This window comes from Vespula vulgaris, chromosome 2 (assembly GCF_905475345.1).
Source record: "Vespula vulgaris chromosome 2, iyVesVulg1.1, whole genome shotgun sequence".
Lineage (NCBI taxonomy): Eukaryota > Metazoa > Arthropoda > Insecta > Hymenoptera > Vespidae > Vespula > Vespula vulgaris.
Window position 1 is genome coordinate 5,115,590 of NC_066587.1, and position 21,649 is coordinate 5,137,238.

Here is a 21,649-nt window from a genome sequence, read left to right on the forward strand (position 1 = left end):
AATCGCTGATGAATAGGAAGCAATGGGTCGAAAAAACTAGTGCACGGTAGTTATCTAGCGTGCGCGGAAAGAAGCCCGCTACGAATCGGACGTGGCAGAGCCCAGCCAAATATACACAGTGCGTCAGCGTCGCGGCGCGCGGCGTCGCGTCCTCCCTTCCTGCACCACCAACTGCCGGTCGCCTCGTTTGAGGTCAACGTCATCCACTTCTCTCTCTCTTTCTCTCTCTCTCTCTCTCTTTTCTCTTCCTCTTTCTTTCCTCCCCATGTAATCTCTTCTCTTCGTTTCACGTTGTCTCTATCTTCCCTAAGCCTTTTACGTTCTACTCCTCACATTCTGTACTTCATTTATAAATTCAAAAAAAAAAAAGAAAGAAAGAAAATAATAACAATCGAACGAATTTCCATCGATTAATTTAATCCTCGAGCTTATATTTTTCTTTTTTTATATATAGAAAAAAAAAGACAAAACAAAGAGAACAGTTATTTATTCGGAGCATAGGTATCGTTTGCAAAGAAGTGCTAAAACGATGGTCGCATTCCGTAGGTCGCTTTCCTTTTCGCAGGTGCCGAGAAGCCCCAGACCATGTAATTAAAAGCGTCTTTCGTAACCACGCGCACTCTTGGATGGTTTCCTATTACCTTCTCCCGAGGAGAAAGAGGAAATACTGTGCCTACGTTCGTGCGTGCGTGCGTGCGTACGTACATACGTACGTACGTACGTACGTACGAATTATGCGCTTTTATAAGATTCGTAGTAGTTTTTTCTTGTGAAAAGGTGCTGGAAAGGTGGACGTTTATCGTTTGACGCAACCTTCTTTTCATTCGGTATCGGGACAAGTCTTTTTTTGATGGATGCTTACCACTCGAACGCGGTTTTGGCGCCAGGGTGCGCGCGTTTTCACTCGAAATATGAGGTGCGTCAAGTATTCTGGAATACCAGAACGGATTATGAGACTCTTAGAGAGCGTCCGGCTGACTCCGCGACGAGCACCGAAGAGAAGACGAAACAAAATACTGCTAAAATTAATCCACACCTTAGGTCACGTCTGCAACGAGTCTAGACGACGACGACGACGACGACGACGACGACGACGACGACGACAACGATGGCGATGGTGGCGACGACGACGACGACGACGAGAACGCCGACGAAGACGTTGACGAAAACGTTGACGACGTACAATCTCCGAAAATGGATCGAAACGCGTGGGCACGATATATATTTTAACGAGTTCTGGTATTTCGACATTCGTTCTCTTCGTTATACGCCATTCATCTCTGTTAAAACGTTTACCTCGAATCTTTCTTCTCCAAGATCGTGATTCACGAGCGATTCCAAGTAAAGACGAGGGCGCCGTTTATTCAGGTAATCACGTCCTTTATTTATTTATTTCTTTTCTTTTTTTTTTTTGTTTTGCAAATTTTTCTATCACTACACGAACTCCCAATAGATTCGATACATTTTCTAAAACTCGTTATATTCTCAATTCGTTGATAGTTTCTCTTCGTGATCATAGATACTTAAAATCGAGGATAATCGTGGAAAATGAAAGGACATCGATACGCTCAGAAATATGATCCATGATTTCGTTTGACGCAAAAGAAAAATAAATACAAGGGAAGAAACAAAGGAACGAAAGTAGCTTGTAAACTATACAACGTTAATAGTTTTATTTTCTAAGAGAACAAGCAAAGGTTTATTCGTATCGACGTTTATTCGTATTCGTCCTATCGTCGTATAAACATCGGATTTGTCGCGGATGTGTACGCGGCTTGAACACATAGCTCTAGAATTTTCACGAAACGTCGTGATAAATCGGAAACAACGTGCGCTCGAAAGGATGCGCAGTCATCCGATGACTCGTCGACTCGCGTGTCTCGTGTCTCGTGCGCCTAGCATTCGCCTCGTCATACGATTCTTTTCTAGCCGACGTGGAGAAGAGGATAATGCGAACATTGTTCGGTGTGCACGCAGCTTTCGACCAGATGGCACAATTTTCCGATTGTCGTCCTGCTTTTTCATTCGTTATTGCTAGAGCTGTTCCCGCTTTCAGCTTATGGAATAGACGACTAAGGGGAGGAATAGGCAGCCAAACAAATGCGAGGTCAGTGTATCGGATATTCACCGCGGGTATTTTCAACTCTGCCTCTCGTGAAAGGAATTTTCATCGTTTTCCAAACGGGCGATCGTGCGTGTATCGCGCATTTATCGTTTAGAAAAATCGACTTTATTTCGATCGGATATCTACGGGCCATCGTTGAATCGACAATTTTGTTAGTTCTCAAGCACCTATGTAAGTACGTATTATCGGGGCTACTATCGCAACGGATCTCTTGGTGGTTGTCTAGAGTTGTTGAATAAATTATGAATCGAGGTTGAAAACATTGGATTCGACGCGACCGTAATCTCTTCTCTCTCACATACACACACACACACATTCAGCGACTTTTGTGCATGGCGCAAAGTCATTGCGGTTCCTCGAGTAAAAGCGGGTATCGTAAATACGCGCAATAAACTGTGCCTATCTTTCTCGAAGTCACGAGTCGAACTCGTACTGGCGGTAGCGCAACATGACGGCCGATGGCACCGGGTCGGTTTCGTGCTTTGACGGACGTCTCGAATAATCGTCACCGCGTTATTTGCCGATAAACGCAGTTATTGCGTACATGCAAATCGACCACGGCCCAATATAACGTAGTTTTCTGCCACTGAGAGAACGAGAGAGAAAGCATGAAACAATACATGTATGTAGGTACCTACAAACCGATCTCGATGGTAGTATTTCTTCTTTACGATCGTGTCCTCCCCTTTTCGTAGTTTTATGAAAACACGATAGAGGTAGACCCGGCTTATGGTCGTGACTATAAATGTATAACTCTGTGAAAGAGGATAGTAGACAGTTGTTACGAAATCCAATAAGATTTTGCGAAATCGTTTACACCTGTATTAACAAACTTTTTAAGGATAAATTCGCGTTAATGCAAACGTAGGAAGCGCTTCGAGTATATAAAAAGAAGAGCGTATCGTCTTTCCCATCGACGGAAGAAAGAAAATTCGAATGCACGGTGCCGCGCACGGGCCGAGCGATCGTTAAACGCTTAACGACTCCGTGCCTCCATCGTTTCCGGCGGACATTTTAAGCCGAACTCGTATCTCGTATCGACGTTCGTTCGACTTTGAATTTAAACTCTTCTCGAACGAGGAATCGTCTACGTCGAGACATTTTCATTTTCGTTTATCGCCGAACTACATTTATCGGCATCTTCAATTTTTACAAGTATTTCAGAAATTCTTAAACGTTCGACGAAGAAAATGCGAATAGATTTGCGAGCATATCTTTCATCGCAAATCGTAGTCTTGCAATCTCATAAATGTTAGCGTACAATTTGCACGAATGATTTCAAATAAATAAATTCGACTATGCATCGTTTAACGTTGAATCATATAACATTGAACTCGTTGTCAACTTGACATCGACTTATATCTAAGTATACAGAACAGAATAGAGGGTGTCTATCGAGGACAGATCTCCAATTATCCTCTTCGAGAAATTCAAGAATAATCCTAGAGATGCACGTGCCCTTTCATCCCTCACGACCATCTGTTCTTCTCATTTTTCCAACCTTTCCGCCCTCGAAATCGAAATCGTGTTAATAATAATCAACGAAGACGACGTCGATTCTGTAGACACGTTGGCTCACGATGCGAATTGCTTTTCTCTGTCTCTCTTTTTCTCACTCTCATTTTCTCTCTTTCTCTATACCTGCATCTGCCACGGAAAATGGTCATTAAGGAACCCTCTGCTCATTATTACGTCGCGATAATACCGTTTCCAACGTCGAAAACCCAAGCACGAACATTACTGGTGCGAAACAATCGGTCCATGTTCCCGTGTAGAAAGTTTTAATAATGCGGTCGTCCATCGATTACTCTCACGTACCTGCGACCTCGTCTCATTGTCCACGTTCTCGTCCTTTGCCAATGCCGATCCTCTTTTCGTTCTGGACAGACTACGTTTTACGGTGTCACTCGAATTTCACGCTTTCGTAACGGATTTCCTGGCTCGATATCGCGAAAACTTTGTAAATTAATCAGGTGGCGGAGGAGAGGGTGGAACGAGGGGGAAGATTAGCCGTTGTTGACCGCTGAGACCGTTCAATTTTTTTTTTTTTCTTTTACTTTTTCTTCTTCGACTCCTCGGTCTACCTGCTTCGAGCCATTTAGAGAAGTCTGTCCTTCACTCTTGGTGGCGTTTCGTCGAAGGAAGATTAAATTCGGCGAGGCAAAGTAATTCTCGGTGTCGCGGGCCGCGACGCGGAATCCTTTCGGTAAGTTTCGAAGAAGATGGAGAGAGAGAGAGAGAGAGTGGGAGGATGAAGGGAAGGTGTTAACTTCGCCAGTGACGCGTACCATAGAAGGGATTAAGGGCGCATCTCCACGAAACAAAGACAAAGTTCCAGGCGAAGAGGAAGAGACGAAAGACAGAGGCTAAGAGTAACAGAAGCGGCAATAAGAGAGAAAGAGAGAGAGAGAGAGACCATCAGCCACGCTCCCGACAGTGGCAGCAGCCGGCTTTTAGCCTTCTGCTCTCCGAACTTTCCGCTCTGTCTGTTGCTCTCGCTCTCATCGTCAGGGCCGTATCGTGCCGATGAATACTATTCTTATTCTACGGATAAAATGGTTTTCCGATAAAATTGGAAAACTCTGGGATCAACGGCTCGTTGGTAAAACGATCTTGCTCCTTTTTTTTCCCCCCTTTTTTTTCAAAAACGCCAAACGAAATTAACTTTGAATTCTGACTCCTGTAATCTCGATCGTTCTCGGATTATAATTATGATTATCGACGATAATTATCATTCGTTCTAGATTTGATTCGAAATTTATATATGTTCGCTCGAAGGGAATCGTGATTTGGAATTTTTTCTTTTGATTTTTGGACGATACCGTTGGAGACAACGTCGCGAATATAAGAGATGGCAAGAGAAGAAATAGAAAAATAGTCGAAGGAAGGATCTCGAGGGTTCTAACTGCGGCACTGCGTCTCCCTTTCTCCACGAGCATCGGCATTGCCGGGAGTAATCCGTGTGCATTTACGACCCTAGCCGTGCGCACAGTCGTAACGCGACGTGCATACGTGTCCGTGAGGGGCAGGTGTGTACACTCGAGGGGGAGAAACGAGACCTATCCGCGGGCAGGGAGAGAAAGAGAGAGAGAAAGAGAAGGAGAGAGGAGAAAGGGAGAAGCAGCGCGTGCCGCCGTCGACCATCCGGAGGCCAGGTGTAGCCTTTATCCATTTTACTCGCGTTTGTTACCCTCGGACCTACGATTCCGATGCACCCTCTGGGTCCCGTTTCTGGGGCGCCCTTCGCCACTGCGGATGAAAAAAATATGTATATCTATAGCTCTTTCTTTCTGGCTCTCTCTTTCCCTCTCTCTCTCTCCTCTTTTTCTCCTCTCTCTTTCTCGTACTCTTTCTTTTCAGTTTATCGATGTGCGTAGACGTTTCATGCTGCAACGATCATGTCGACCGGTGGACCCACCTATCCGCGAGAACGTATCTTCCCAATACCCGATTTAAATGTAGACTGCAGCTAATTCCATAATAGATTTTTAGATTCGTTATATGCAACGATCCTTGATTCATCGAGAACTTTGAAGGATGTTTAAAAGATATGTTCTATTCCTCCCGAGGGACGGCATGTTGTTGAAGTAAATTTCGGTGGAAGACCGTACGAAATGAGTACCACCTGGAATTCCAAAAATCCATCCCAGCTGTCGAGTCTGCCGATCGACGACGAGTCCAAACTTGTCGAGAGGGGTGAGAAGAGAAAGGGAGTAATAGAGAGAGAGAGAGGGGAGGAGAAAGAGAAAGAGAGAGCGAGAGAACCCTACGCGAGACGGCGGGGCACCATTCCCCTCGTCTCCTTTTCGCCTTTCCACCCTTCGAGGGCACACGCCCACGCGGAAATGACGTCCGCCCCGGAATAATCTCCAAGCTTTCCAACGGTAACGACCTTTCCGTGGGTTGTTCTCGCTTCGACGTTTTCCGATTTTCTTGTCATCGACATTTCTCCTTTCGTTAAGGGAGATGAATTAAGAAGAATCGAGACTTAAGAATTTTCGTAGAATTGTTATAGTTCAAAGAGAATTTACAAGAGAAAGAGAGAGAGAGAGAATGATGGAGAGCATGCAAGCAGATGGGCGTCTCGGTTTAAACGCGTGAGGGGTGGTCGAAACGTCAAGCCATCTTTAGTAACACCCCTTCGGCGATCCTTTTAATCCCTTCGCCGGTTTCCTTTTTCTTCCTTTTCCATTTGTTCTCCCCTATTCGCGAGAGACCAAAGGATATACGAAAATTCTCTACTCTTCTCGTTCTGTCGTATTGTCGTACGAAGGAGTAGACCCTTCGAAGTCGTCGAAGCCGATATTTTTCAGCGGTTATCTCGTCAGTGGCATCTTCATTGGATGGGACAACGTTAAATAACTGGCGGGTGTCGGTGGGAGAAAACTGACGACGACGACGACGACGACGACGATGATGACGACGAAGATGAAGACAACGAAGATGAGGACGACAACGGCGGCGGCAACCTTTTGACGCGCATTAGACGTGACGATGGTTAAGTGTTCCTTCCTACTCTTCTTCTTCTTCTTCTACTTCGTCTTCGTCTTCGTCTTCGTCTTCGTCTTCGTCTTCGTCTTCGTCTTCGTCTTCTTCCATCTTCTCCCTTGCCATCGCTTTTCCTCTCAAGCCTTTAGCCACCAATAGGAAATGACGTTGGACCCTGCTAGTAAGTGCGAGTATCGTGTTTAAGAGACAGAGACAGAGAAAGAGTTATTCTTCTTAAGGAAAGAACATGAGAAGCCTCGAGGACAAAATAACTCGCGAAAGTGACATTTGGAAGGAAGACAAAACGTTCGATGCTTTGTCTGCCTCTTGGGATATTTCAGAGCGACTTAACTTTTCTTCATTAATGACCACCGAGAGTCTGATCATTATTATTAACTTTTCTGTGATGGTCAAGAAGGTAGAAAGAGATAGACACAGAGAGAGAGAGAAAGAGAAATAGAGAATCGATGGACAGTGAACAAAGTGGTGAATGTCCGATGTTTAGCCAACGAAATGGCTGAAAAAGTCACTGGGGGGTACAAAAGAGTCGAGAAGTCGTTGTTGGTCGTTTGCCGCTCTCGTAGCTCTGTGGGTTCTTCGGAGAAGACGAAGGAGCGACCAATTATCGTGTTACGACGCGGGGCTCGTGTTAAGCCTGGTAACTGAATATATCTCTCTGCCCAATAGCCGTCAAACGCTCGACAACGATCGAATTTGTCCAGCCAGGCGTGCCACTCTTCTCCGTGTCTCTCTCTCTCCCACCCTCCCTCCCTCTCCCTCTTTATCTTTCTCTCTATCTTTCTCTCTCTTTCTCTCTTCTCTGTCTCTCCCTTTCTCTCTTATTCGCTCGCTCGCCACCCTGCTGCCAAAATATATCAGCACCACAGGTTCTCAATTTAAACGTCGCGTTGAACTATCGTCAATTGATTTTTCGTTCAAAGGGAGACCTGATTTTCGATGACCATCGCTTAAAATATATGTCTACCGTGTAATCAATTTCCTGAAATTTCTCTATTGATTATACAGTAGAATCGTCGTCGTTATTCGCCTCGTTCACTCTAAGATAGACAACAATGATCACCGCTAACTACCAAGCTGGCGACCACTTTTGGCACCGTTCGCGTGAGCGAGAGAAAGAACTTGAGTGTCTTCGTCGAACACGCTTCTCGACTTTGCTTAGACTTTGGACCTTAGGTTATTTGAGCAGCTGTCGCTCCCTTTCACGTATGATGCATCCTCCATTTCCGACTTTTAGTTTGGATGCTAAGTCGAACGGAAAGATCACTTTTCTTGTATATTGGTGAGATTGTTTAAAAATTTCATCGAGTTATCATCGAAGGAGATATAAATTCAACTTTTAATTAACAAAGGAAGAAAAAAGGGAAAGAAAGAGAAAGAGAAAAAGAAAAGAAAGAAAGAAAAGGAAAAGAAAAGAATAAAGAAAGAGAAGAAAAAAAAAGAAGAAACAAGAAGGCACTGGTTCTTTTTCTTGTCGATACAGAGTTCGATTCCAGGTGCGCAACACGAATATTAAAAGTCAGGTTCGTTTTTCGGCTCGCTCCATTATCGGGTCAGCCGCATAGCAGACCGCTGGTGGTGGTGGGCCCAAGACGAGACACGGCTCCCTTCTGCCGTTTGTGCGTTCATCGACATTGCCGAGGCATCGTCGAGGCATCGTCGACTATCCGCCTATGCTGGTGAGCCAGCTTTGCGGCAGTGGTTCAGGGGCAGCTGCAACTTAGCCAGAGATACAGCTTAGATCGTCGTGGCACGAGCCTTCCTGACATGTGTTTCCTTCGATTTCCCCTTCCTTCCCAAACCTCTTTATCTCCTTCCACCTCCTTCTCCTCCTCCTCTTCCTTCTTCTCCTTCTCCTTCTCCTCTTCTTTCCTCTTCTTCTTTTTTTCTTCGTCGGCGACTCAAGAAGAACACAGAATGTACGTCCCGCTGAGAAAGAGGGAGAGGGAAAAAGACAGATAGATAGAGAGAACTTCCAAGGAAATATTTGCCAAACGAGGATAGAATTCGAGATGACGAGTTCAACCTGCATCATTATTCCTCTGCTACTCCTCTTTTCTCATAGATCGCGAATCGTTGATACAGCTGCGACGAAGAAAAAGGCTTTTTCTATTCCGAAAGGAAATGAATTCAGATAGAGAATGAAATGGTTCGCAACTTTTCATCCCTCCATATCGGTATCGATTGATACCGTCGATTTAACTTGTCTTCGACGTTAGAGAGTTATTATTTAAAATTGAAAACAAAAAATAAAGAATATAAAAAGTTGAATACAATAATATTCTCTATGACATATATTAGAGTACATCTGGCCATTTTATGCAGGAGAGTAGCAATTATGATTATCGATGACGATGATAGGGGTAGACGTTTGGACGGTGTCTGTCTTTCGTCTAGTCATCTCGCAGCAGCTTGATATCGGATTGTCGATGCATGTATCGATGCGTTCGCAATGGTAAGACACCTCGTGACTTAAGTGACAGCTGCTCTTCGTCGGCTCTTCGTATATACGTAGGTACGTACATACGTGTATGTGTACGTTCGAAGAGAGAGAGAGAGAGAGAGAGAGAAAGAGAGCGATAGATAAATTACGATCAATATTAATTGTAAGGGCATACACATTTTCAATGTTTGTATTTATTTGTGTTAAATGATTAAAAGAGAATAAGATATATACAACGTATAAATTAACGTTCCTGTGAACGACGACCGTAGAACGACCCGCACGCGATATAGATATTATTGAAATAGTATCTTCGCGTAACAACGATATTACTTTACAAAACGAACGATTCTTCTTCGATTCTTGCAGATATTTCTAGCGTTCCGTATACTGAAATCGACGTTAATACCCGCAGGGTTTCGTTTCTAAATTGCTTTTGCAAACGCGGATTCAGTCGTCGAGCGATGTTGGGGTCGGTATTTATCGGTTAAGATTTTTGGATGATAACGATCGCGCGAGCAAGTTCGTAGGATTATAACTGGATACATCGAACCGAACAATGGACGTGTAGCTGACGCGATAGAAAAATTAGTTTTGTCTGGTTCACGGACGAAAGAACACGGTCGATTTCCGACTTTTCTTTCGAGGCGAACATCTGTCTGGCTCTTTAAACACGACGAAATTAATGTATTTCTTTCGCGACACGGGACCAAAGGAATACACTATACTCTTCTTCTGCTCTCCCTCTACCCTCTTCCCTCTTAAGATACCTTTCTCTTCGTTCGATTCGCGGTGTAGTAGCATCTGCTCTCGATTAAGCGATTTCTCGGCATTGTGCCAGAGCATACTATCTAAGATTTCTTCCGAAGAAATTCTTCTGATGTTGAGAAAGGAAGAATCGAACGCAGGTAGTCGCTCGCGTTCCCTTCCAGCTCCGTTCGCAATCACTTTTTTTTTCTCTTTCCTTTTCCTCCCCTCCCCCGTCCACTCTCAATCCACCCTATATTCTCATCCTTTCTCCTTTCGTCTTTTTATTCTCTCTTTCTACCATTCTTTCGATAATATCGCCGAAGGTGGCCCAGCCACGCTGCGTTAGCTTCCTTTAAGCGTTCGTACACGCTCCTCCAAAGACAGCCCAAGTTCTCGTCGTCGTATTGCAGCTGACACGCACGTGGCACGTGGCCATCCATCAGCTGGAAAGATAGACAGACATACAGACAGACAGACATCGTGAATGTATGTACCTATCTATACGCATGCATACGCATAGATATACATACGTTCCTTATGAAACCACAAGGAGAACAGAGCTGGCTTCTTTCGAGGACGTTTTCGACACGATTGTTTCATCTTCGTTTTATTGTCTCTTTGGTTCGATGACCGATGACTACTCAAATTATTTTTACTCTAACCCCTTTTATTTAATCGAAGAAGATCTGAGAATGTGGAACCCTTTAACTGTCCGGCAATTCGTTCAACGATTACCACGAACATCGCCGTGTGCCTGATAAAATTAGATATACGATAATAAGATATACATGGTTACGGTATGACGTAAATGGCCGGCTAAGAAGAAGGGAATAGGATTTTCACCAGACTCGTCTGATGCTATCATCCAAGCTCCTATCACCGGAGAGTATTTTTTTTCACTAACGACTAGACACGAGCTAAGCACAAAAGGTCCTGGCATCTGATACTGTTGTATCGCGGAGCACGATGTAGATCCGGTAAATCCAGTCTACGCTCTCTAAGCGTTTCACGAATTTTCGAATATAGAATTTTCACGCGGTCTATACCGTTATCTGGACCGATATCTCGAATATTATCGTAGTAGAGATATCTGATAATAAATATCGAGATCTTTCTTAAATTTTCCATTGTTCTTTTAATCTGTTTCTTGTTTTCTCCCTCTCTCTCTCTCTCTCTCTCTCTCTCTCTCTCTCGCACGATCAACGTAGAATTAATTGTTTCTCATAATTCGTCTATCGCATTAATTAAAAGGTCCAAACGGCGAGGTAGAGATTCCCTTTGAAAACAAAATAATAGATACATTCTCGTTCTCTCTAAGCTTTACTATGAAACTACGGTCGTAGCTATTCATCCATTTGTAGGTGCAGCCTTTTCACGCTATCCACGCGTGATCTCTTTGAAAATGCGAAATAGAGTGCGTGGTAAATATGTATATGTGTTCTGGGTTGCGTGTACGTATCCGTGGATGTTTCAAAGCTTTATTCAGTAGTTAGTTCTCTTTTGTCGGCTCTAATGTCGAAGTTAATTTTCTAAATACTCGTCGAAATATCGTGGGACCGATCATCGCGAGCGTATCGGCTTATCGGAAACGATCTCTGCTTACCGATGTGTTCGCCAACACGAGTATTTTTCCGCGAAGAAGTAAGTAGTATGTACATACGTAGTGACTCTTTGAAGGGATCTTGCAAAGAGAGCACTCGTTTCTCGAAGGCATCGAGCGCAGGGGTCGATGGTTATCTGACTTCCTGTTTGTTCGTTCACCCTTCGTACCATTGCGTTAGGACAAGAGAGAAAAAAGAGTAGCAGAAGGAGAAGCAGAAGGAGGAGGAGAAGAAGAAGGAGGTGGTGGTGGTGGTAGTGGTGGTGGTGGTGGAGAGGCAATAAAAGCCCTGCCAAATAAATACAAAAGATAATCGACACCGTGCAGACAGTCGTACGGTCGTCGGAACTTTATCCTTTTTTTTGCCCCTATCCTGTCTCTCTCTCTCTCTCTCTCTCTCTCTCTCTCTCTTTTTCTTTCTTTTTAATCTTTTTGGCTGTCGCGCTAGCAACTGCTGTTTCCGCCGAAATATTCGAGAGAATCATCAGTAATTCGCGCGCGTGTGTCTATGGATGTGGAAAAATCAACGTATTCGTACGCCTCTACGGAAAATATTACGTGGAAAACTTGTGCCGCCGGCAAAATAAACAAATAAGACAGATTTGATAAGAAAGTTCGGGGGAAAGGTCGAGTAGATCGATCGAAGGAGAAAAAGGAGGAAGGTGCAGTCTCTTCGGATGAAGAAAAAGAGAGAAAGAGAAGAGAGACTCGAGGCTCGACTGAGCGAAGAGGGGGCTAGAAGCGAGGGGTTGGGACTAGGGCACGTGACCGGAAGACGGGGGGCAAAACGGCGCACGCGCCGTCGTCCTCCACCTGGCGCATCACCTGCTGCCCCCTGCTTAAGCCTCCCTGTCTTCTCTTCTCTTTCTTTCTCGCTTCTTCTCGCGCTGTGTCTTCGCTCTCTCCCTCTCTCTCTCTCTCTCTTTCTCTTTTTTGCCAACACCTTCGACATCCAACTCTTTTCCTCTTCTCACTATCATTCCGAAAGACATTCGACCGACACTGAGTACATCGCAAAAATCCTTTTCCAAACAAAAAGAAGTCGTATTCGAGTCGAAGATAATCTCTTCGTAGCATCGAAGTCGTATCACCTGTCGAGTAGACGACTCCCTTCCTTTCCCTTCCTTTTTTTTTTTTTTGTTTTTTCTTCGAATCATTTCTAAAGAATATCGACAACGAAATATCTCGTAGGACGCGTATCTAATCGCTTTTCAGTTATTTCATTCATGCATATTAGATTAAATTGCGTTGAGAACATGGCTAGATCGGTTCGAATTGAACGAGGAGGAGTGGTAATCGACTCTTCGAAACATCGATGGCTAAGAGATTATCGAGTTCTTCGTGGCACGAGCCGAGCACGCGGCACAAGGTGGCAGATGCGTTCTCGAAGGGTTATATTGCACAGATATATAAACGCGCTGTTCGAGAAAGCTGGAGGGAAAAACGTCGGGACTCAATGGAGGGAAGTGGGGATAGAAACAGAGAAAGAGAGGATGAGCACAGAAGGCGAAGATCAATCTCAGGGTCCAGGTGGTGCGCCACGGTGCATCGGCAACGGTGGTGCTGCACCTCTACTCTTATCCTCCTGCTTTTGTGCCGATCGATGCAAAGGATCATCGGGTGTAGCTTAACAGCCAGCAGGCTTGCCTTCGAGAGATCATTGTCCTATTCGCGATACGCTGGCGCTGTTCCCCTCCTCGTTCTCTCTCTCTCTCTCTCTCTTTCTTTCTTTCTTTCTTTCTCTCTCTCTCTCTCTCTCTCGATAACGCTGCCAAAAGTGTTCGCTGCCAAATCGACCTTCCGCAAATAAAAGCCGGCCGATGTAAAAAAGAACGAGCGTTATAAATAGATCGTTATTAATAACGGCCGAAAATCTTCTTTCCTTTGCCTTTATCACGCGCACGCGCGGTGAATATGTATATGTATGTGAAAGAAAGAGTAAGAGAGAGATAGACAGAGAAAGAGAAAGAGAGAGAGAGAGAGAGAGAGAGAGAGCAAGAGAAAGAGAAAGAGAGACACATACACACAATCGTTGGTGTTGTTGCAAGTCATTGTTTCAAATGATTTCGTTCATCCAGGTGCGGGCCGCTGTTTTTGTTTGACCCCGAGCAACTCCATACTTGTTCGACTGTCGGGAAAAATTTACATGCGCGTCCCTCTATTGTGTCCCCTTCAAATCTTTTTCTCAACGATTCGATTTATAATAAGAGACGACGCGTTGTTATATGATTTCTCGATATACCTACTCCTTCCGATAGAAATGAATCATTTTAAATAGAATATCTTAATTTTCAAAGAACTTCTGACTAAATATCCCTTTTATTCCAGTTTCTTTCTTTCTTTTATTTTTTTATTATTTTTTTTTTTATTTTTTTCTTTTTCTTATTTTTGTTACAGGTAAGTCTCAATCTTATGAGATACGTCAGGCGTTTCTTACGAAGAAAAAGTGAGTAATGATCGGTATGGTAAAGAGATTAATTAAGAATCGATCGATGTTCTCTACGGTAGAGAATAATTCGTAGATGGTCGTCTTTATCGTCTGGTATCGACGGCACAAAACGTTTTACGTCACGATTCATCGTCCGATTCATTTTCGTTGTACGAGACGCTTTCGGTGAACGATCTAGCTCGCTTGGGAGCCAGGTCATAGACGGTAATTTCAGAATGCTTGTCCGATGACGAGGACAACGTCGACGATGAGGATGAACGTGCGTGCGTCAATATGCGTGGGCGTCTGCGTCATTCAGAACGCATCGACCAGTTTCCTCTCCCTCGCACACTTCTCTCTCTCTCTCTCTCTCTCTCTCTCTCTCTCTCTCTCTCTCTCTCTTTTTCAAATACACACACGTATACACATACTCGAGCACGCGCGCTCATACGCCCACATATACGCACATGTACGCATACTCTACTCTTCTATATACCAACGATAGAGATTCGGATATCGTATTCTCTATTTCTATCTCTCTTTCTCTATCACCTATCAGCATTCTTCCCTTATTCGACGGGACTCTCGTCGTATTATTCCCTCTCTTCATTCCTCTCTTACCGTTCATGGCACACATTCGTCGATGTGTGCAAGTTAGTACCAGGGATTAAAAAGACGGGAGAAACTAGGCTGGTTGGTTGGCAGGCCGATGTGGGCGCCGGCAGAAGGGGTACAATTTTTTCTTCCTTTTATCTTTTTTTTTTTGCTTATACGCAGATATGTACTCGATGCGTTACGAGTATTGGACGATTTTTTTTCTTTCCTCTTTTTTTTTTTACAAAGGAATACAGGGACATCGTTTTTATTTTGTTTCTTTTTTATTGGCTCTCTTTCTCTCTCTCTCTCTCTCTCTCTCTCTCTTTTTACCTCTACCTCTACCTCTACTTCCTGTATTTAGAAGTTACTTGACAAATTGATTAACACTGTGACTTGTGTAATAATATAATCGAAGGTTCAATTAACTCCACACCGAAATATACTGTTTCCCTATTGATTGTTTGCCATTGTGACGCTTTGACATTTTCGGTATACATAGATATTGTCTTTGAAAGCTTTCCAAAAGCGATCATGCGCGAGAAGAACCGAGAGCAGAGAGAGAGAGAGAGAGAGAGAGAGAAAGAAAGAGAGAGAAAGAGAGAACATTAGGCGAGATATCTCGGCGTTCACGCGTGCCGTACATTTGATTCCGAACCGTCCTCGTCGCGGCTCTTCCTTCTCAATGAATTTTTCTTATCTAAGAAAACGGCCGCGACCCGATTCCCCATACTATGAACCGTGCAGCCTCGGGTCAATCTAGACGTCACGAACACGCAAAATACGATTGTAAAGTTTTTACATTGTTACATTGTTAATGAGTACGTACAAATGCGATCGGAACTTAAACTCTATTGTCTAGAACACGCGGATTTTCCTCGAATGTAGTATGTATTACTACGTTTTCAAACGTAGCCGTATTCCTATTGTGAATTCTGATCGAACGCTCGCGTACAGGCGTGCCAACGCGCGTTATTCGGCATTGCGTTATACTATAGAGAGGCCAGTCTCGCGAGTCCGCGCGGTTCAATGTCGCCAGAAGCAGTCAACAACAATGTGTAACCGCTAAAAATACTCTCTCCCTTTCCGTTCTCGATCGGCAACGACTCGGTTGCCCTCCATACTCTCTCTTTGTTTCTCTCTCTCTCTCTCTCTCTCTTCCTCTCGTTTGTACATATATGTATATGGATATGTATGTATGTATATATAAAGTTATATATATACATATATAACTTTTTCTCTCATATTTGTTCCGCAATCCAAGCAATTTTCGATTTGCCCGAGGAATATTAATAAATCGTCGATTAATAACACCCATATAAAATTCAACAAAAGTCGAAATCCATAAATGGTTCTATAAATTAATCGAAAGGAGAAGCCGCTCGATATTTTCGTGAAGAAAGGATCGCGCAAGATCATCGACGTCATCGCGTAACATTTCTCGCCCGCCGATAAGGATTATTACCGGACTGCGTCAGCGACGTTATCATATCTTCTACACTTCTTTTATAAAGCGATTCAGAAAAGATTGCGATACGCCTTACTTCTAAGAAAATTCCGTTGGCGGCACCGCTGTGTTGACTTGACTTTTTGTTGCGTCGTCTAAATAACATTTCATTCGCGCGAAAGAAACACGTGAATCACCGGTAAACGCGTAGTAAACGTAGTTCCTCTCTTTTTTTGCGCTTATGCACCGCATCTTCTTTCCTCTAGTCTCTAAGTAAGGATACGCATTCGCGCAGTTAACTTAACGTTCGTACGTAATATACGTAGCGGGGCTTTTGAACGACAAAAAAAGGAAGAAGAAGAAGAAGAAAAAAGAACAGAAAAAAAAAGGGAAAAAGAAATAGATTCCTACGGCAGAAATACGAGGAATGGAATCTTCTTGAGAAAATTCGTGAGTCACATTCGCGATACGTACCGGAGAACAAACCGGTTCTTTTTACACCGTGAGAAATTATGATACGCGATGAATACCAAATGACACGTAGAGAGGGGTATGTTTCCACGGAAGACTCGAACGCGGTGATCTAGTCGTCAAAGAATCTTCTTCATTCTCTATTTCTAGGTTTTTTCTTTTTTTTTTCTTCGTTTTTTTTTTTCTTCTTTTAACTCTCGTCCATCCATTTTTTTCTTTCTTCCTCTGTTCATTCTCTTCCTCTTGCTCCTGCTCCTCTTCTTTCTCGTCCTTCTCCTTCTCCTCTTTCCTCTCTTCCTCTTTCTTTTTTCATCGAGACGATTTCGTCGCCGGTAATCCGGGATTTCTGAAATTAAAGGGACGCGCGACGACGGAGAGTAACCGTGAGAGAATTTCTCGAGATTATTGTACGGTTTATTCGTGCCGCGCAGCCCCCCCCCCCTCTCTCTTTCTCTCTTGCTCTGGGCCAACGAAATCTAGTCAAATGAAAATCCGTCTGGGTAGATCCAAGTCGTCGACTCCCTTCTCTCTCTCTCTCTCTCTCTCTCTCTCTCTCTCTCTCTCTTTCTCTCTTTCTCTCTAGAGTAGTCGTTCTACGTCCCTCTCTTCTTCGTACAGTCCACGAACTAACTCACGGCAAGTTGGCCCCGTCGGCTGGCTTAATTGCTAATTAATTCTAATTGATAATTCCCCCGATAGCGTTAGCCGGGAAGTAATCCGAAAGCGTGTTTACGCGAAAGTTGCAACGTGCAAGCGTCGTCCACAACGTCCTCCTCTTCCTCCTCCTCCTCCTTCTTCTTCTTCTTCTTCCCTCTTCTCCTCCCCCTTCTCCCTCTTTTAATTCCTCTATTTTTCTTTTTTTCTTTTTTTGATGCTTCACCGACGACCTTTTATTAATTCATTCACTTCTAATTTTTAACACGATCGATAGATCTTCTATATATCTCTGATCATGGAAACGATTCCTGACGTACCTACGTCGTACGTTGTCTATCCCTCTCCACCCCCTCTCCTTTTTCCGTCTCGCCGTTCAAACCCATACATTTCTGAAGTCATAGCATACATAGATATCGAATCCGCTCAGCTATGCTTTCAACACGTATACGGTGATCGGACGCGTATCAAGTTCCGGAGGAAAAGCGGAGCGGAGCGCGTGACGAGGAGTCGACGACGAGGAGGAAGAGCGAGCAAGCGCGTGACGTCCATCAACATGTGAGCAGTCGAGCGCTATCCTCGACGTCACGTCTCACGTGACCGATCTACGTAGATACGCGTAGAAACCTATGCGCCCCGAGGTCGTTCATCGCTAACAATAATATAAGAAGTACGAGAAACTTCGCTCAAGTAATACATTCTCGATGATGATTTTTCATTTGGAACGGATGAGCGTTACGAAATGATATTACGGATACGTATTCCTCGAATACGAGGAATCATCGGCCAAAGATTAAATGGTAGAGAAATATTGGTTCGGTAGATCTGCTGAATGAATAGTTCTCTTATTTCGTTATCTTTATCAACGGCGAATAAATTCTTTCAAATTGTTAAACAAAAGATTCATCGTACACCTTTGGAAAAATTTGATCGAAACTCGATATTATAACGTCTCTAAGCTTATAAATAATATCAATGGGGCATCGATGAAAATAGGTTTAAAAATTACTACTATCCAATCATTTCTATCGAATAACGATTTTTCTTTTAATATCGTAGAATCAATTTTCTCTGGTACCGGGTATATTTATTTCCTTCTGCAAAGCGAAAGACCGTGGAGAATATCGTGGAGTGTGACGACGTAAAACGTATCTATATACCGGCATTCATAACGGAGTAAGAAAGAAAGAGAAGGAGAGAGCGAAAGAGATAGAATTTTCCGCGGGCATGGGAGAGCCCCAACTCGAATCGACTTACGTCGTACGTAGTAGTACGCTACTCCCCTTCCCGCACCCTACTCGAGCGTAACACGCGAACGTTGAAAGCCCGTGTGTGCCCGCATTTATCGCGCGCACGCAAACGCACAAAGCAAAGGATAGAGAGAAAGCGTAAAGAGGGTGAGATGGATAAGGGGGTGAGGCGGGGTCGGGCGGGGGCGCGTCGGGCAGCGCCACCCCGAATACCGGATGTGACGACACTCTTGGCGCACTTGGCCCGACGCACTCTCGAGATCTCTCTTTCTCTCTCTGTCTGCCTCTATCTTTCTCTCTCTCTCTCTCTCTCTCTCTTTCTCTCCCCATCTCTCTCTTTCTACCCCCACTCAGAGAACAGAGCTATTTACCCTGCTAGTCGTTACGATGGCCGGCAGCCGGCGCTGCGAGTTGCGGCGCTCTCGCGTTTCCTCGTTTCTCTCTCTCTCTCTCTCTCTCTCTCTCTCTCTCTCTCTCTCTCTCTCTTTCTCTTTCTTTCGCTCTCTTTTCGTAATATACGCACAGATATACACCTCCTCCTACTACTACATTACTACTTTACTACATTACTACTTTACTACATTACTACTACTACTACTACTACTACTACTACTACTACTACTACTACTACTACTACTACTACACTACTATTACTATTACTACTACTACCCTACTACTAGTACTACTACTTACTACTACTACTACTGCTATTACTACTACACTACTACTACTATTATACTACACTACTGTACTACTACTCTACTACTACTACTGTTGTTACTACTACTACTACTACTACTACTACTACTACTACTACTACTACTAATACTAATACTAATACTAATACTAAACTACTACACATATACAAATGCGTTTCACTATCCGACCGTCGACGCGCCGGAGAATTTGCGACGAGCGCACAGTCTCGCGCGAATCCTCGCGCGCGTGGCTCCTCTTTCATCGTGCTCTCAAACGAACGCATCGTGTCATCGTCGTCTCGTTTGTGCACTATATCTCGTATTATTTTTTCAACTATATATATTTTCTCAACGTTTAATTCTTACGTTATCTATATCGCGCGAGTGTTTTTCTCGGTATTCATCGTCGTCGTCGTCGTCGTCGTCGTCGTTGTCGTCATCGTCGTCACTTGTGTGATATACGCTAAGGATAGGAACGATCTCCTCTCTGAACGAAAGAAAGAAAGATAGACAGATAGAATGTGAGAGATAGAAGAGAGGGGAGGGGAACACATACGCGGCCATTTTAACTGCGCCGCGCGCTAACCCACCGGGCCACCCAGTGTGTGCGTAGAAGCGCGCGCTCTCTCGTGCGAGCACAACCGTGCTGCCACCGTCGTCGGCTCAGAACTGCGTCTCTTCGCGTGCGCAGAAGCAAGTCGCGGACAAGTACGAGAGAGCCCGCACGCGTGCGCGTGCGAGCACGCGCCGAAGAATTCTCGCGCTAAGAGAACGGCGAACGTGAAAGCGTGTTTTCTCTATCTTTATCTCTCTTTTTTCTTCCTCTCTGTGCGTACATATATATATATATATATCTTTATCTTTTTTTTTATCTCATTTTTACACGAACTTTGTTATTCGCAAACGAAGAAAAAAATACGTAGAAAAATATACGCACGATATGAACATTGTTTGTTGGAAAGAAATAGAAGGAAAAGAAAAGGTAAAGAAGACGGCAGGCGGACGCGCGAGCGATACTCGCCTGTTTGCTTACACGCTCGCCAGGAAGCGTGACGATCGGCGGAAGTGCGAAAAGAAGCGTGCTGCGCCCGCGAGAATCGACGACAATCGCCGAGTATCATCATCGACGTCGAGATGCGTTCGCGTTGTCTCCTCTCGATGATCGATCGATCGCTAAGTGGTGTCTCCTATTCTTTCTCATATGGATTTGATCGTCTCTGGATTTCGAAAATACGACGTTCGAAATACAATGTATCTACTGTATTCTCGATAATATTTGTATATCAAATCTATACACGTACGAGACGGGACGATGGGAAAAGTGACTGTGCCGGATGAAGAGAAGACGTGACACGAGGGTGGCGCGAAGGGGGCTACGCGATGATAACCCGCGTGGAAAAGTCGTACGAGAGAGGAGGAGTGCGTGGAAACGAGAGTAAGAGAGAAATAGAGGAAGAGAAAGAGAGAGAGAGAGAGAGAGAGAGAGAGACAGACAGAGACAGAGAGAAAGATATGCCGCGGAGAACGTTGCGACAACGACCAGGTGGTGGAACGTGGGAAAGTCAACGTAAAAGGCAAGGTAAGGCGAACGGGAACGAGCTTACGAGCCGTCCTCCTATCATATTCGTTTCTCTCCGATTCTAAAAATCCATTATTACTATAATTATTATCGCTCGGAACGTAAGACGCAACGTCAAGCTCTCATTACATACAACAGGATCGACTCTTCTTTTCGAAAGTAGCTCCTGTTATTGAGCGTATCTCTGCTTTGAAGGTGGAGGAAGGAAAAATGAAGAAATGAAGAAAAAAGAAGAAAGAAAGAAAGAAAGAAAGAAATGAAAAGCGTCTACGAGACATTTGCTTTGATCGAAATAATCGCGACGCGTCAGCGATTAGATCGGCCCGCGAAAAACGTCGTGATTATTACGGGACACCTTTGCGATCGAGAAGACGTATATTCGGTGGAACCATCGGACAGATACGTGAATCGTTTTACCCATTATCTCGTTTCTCCATTAAACTTGCTTTTTAAGTAGAATTATATCGAGAATCACTCGAGTCTCAATCGGACGAACCAATCGAGTTAGTTCTTTGTGTTCTTTACGCGTTCTCCCGTGTGTACACAGCGCGTGGCGTTTATTGGCCGGCGATAAGTCGCGCCGACTCGACGTTGGCGCCGATCGACCGCTCGTTCTCTCTCTCTTTCTCTATCTTTCTCACTTTGTCTCATTCTCTGTCTTTCTTACTCTTTCTCTCTCTCTCTCTTTCTCTCTCTCTCTCTCTCTCTCTTTCTGTTTCTCTTGACACATTCGTAATCTTTTCCGTCTTCGTCTTGATATTCCAAGAAGACGCTCCTTTCGTTTCGCTGAGAACGTTTCCAGAGCGAAACATTTTTTATGGTTCATTTGACGGAAATTAAATCATCTCAAAGCGTCCACGTCGTTCTCATGGAATCGCCCTCGTTAACCGTCCAGCCATATCCATAACTCGAGAATCAATATATTCTATCCCACATATTTGAGATATTCCTAGATAAATTCTCGAGTAAGGGACTCGCTCTCCCCTAACCTCTCTCGATCGTTTCCAAAGGGATAGCGGTCTCGAGATTTCGAGAGCGCGTTGTGAATCCATTTAAATTCTACGGACATTATTGCTGCTTCTCCAACGCGTTGTTTCGTCGGAA

General features: G+C 44.2%; 1 protein-coding gene across 7 annotated transcripts in view; it reads left to right on the forward strand.

Moving 5' to 3' along the window:
- Positions 1-21,649, forward strand: part of LOC127072758 (serine/threonine-protein phosphatase 4 regulatory subunit 1-like) — a 113,261-nt gene that overhangs the window by 23,376 nt on the left and 68,236 nt on the right. Inside the window, exon 1 of one of the 7 annotated variants that reach the window (XM_051013448.1) lies at positions 19,178-20,545. The exons of the other annotated variants lie outside the window; for them this stretch is intronic. The gene's annotated coding sequence lies outside the window, so the exon portion shown is untranslated. Of the gene's footprint in view, positions 1-19,177; positions 20,546-21,649 lie in introns of those variants that run through there. 7 annotated transcript variants of the gene reach the window in all.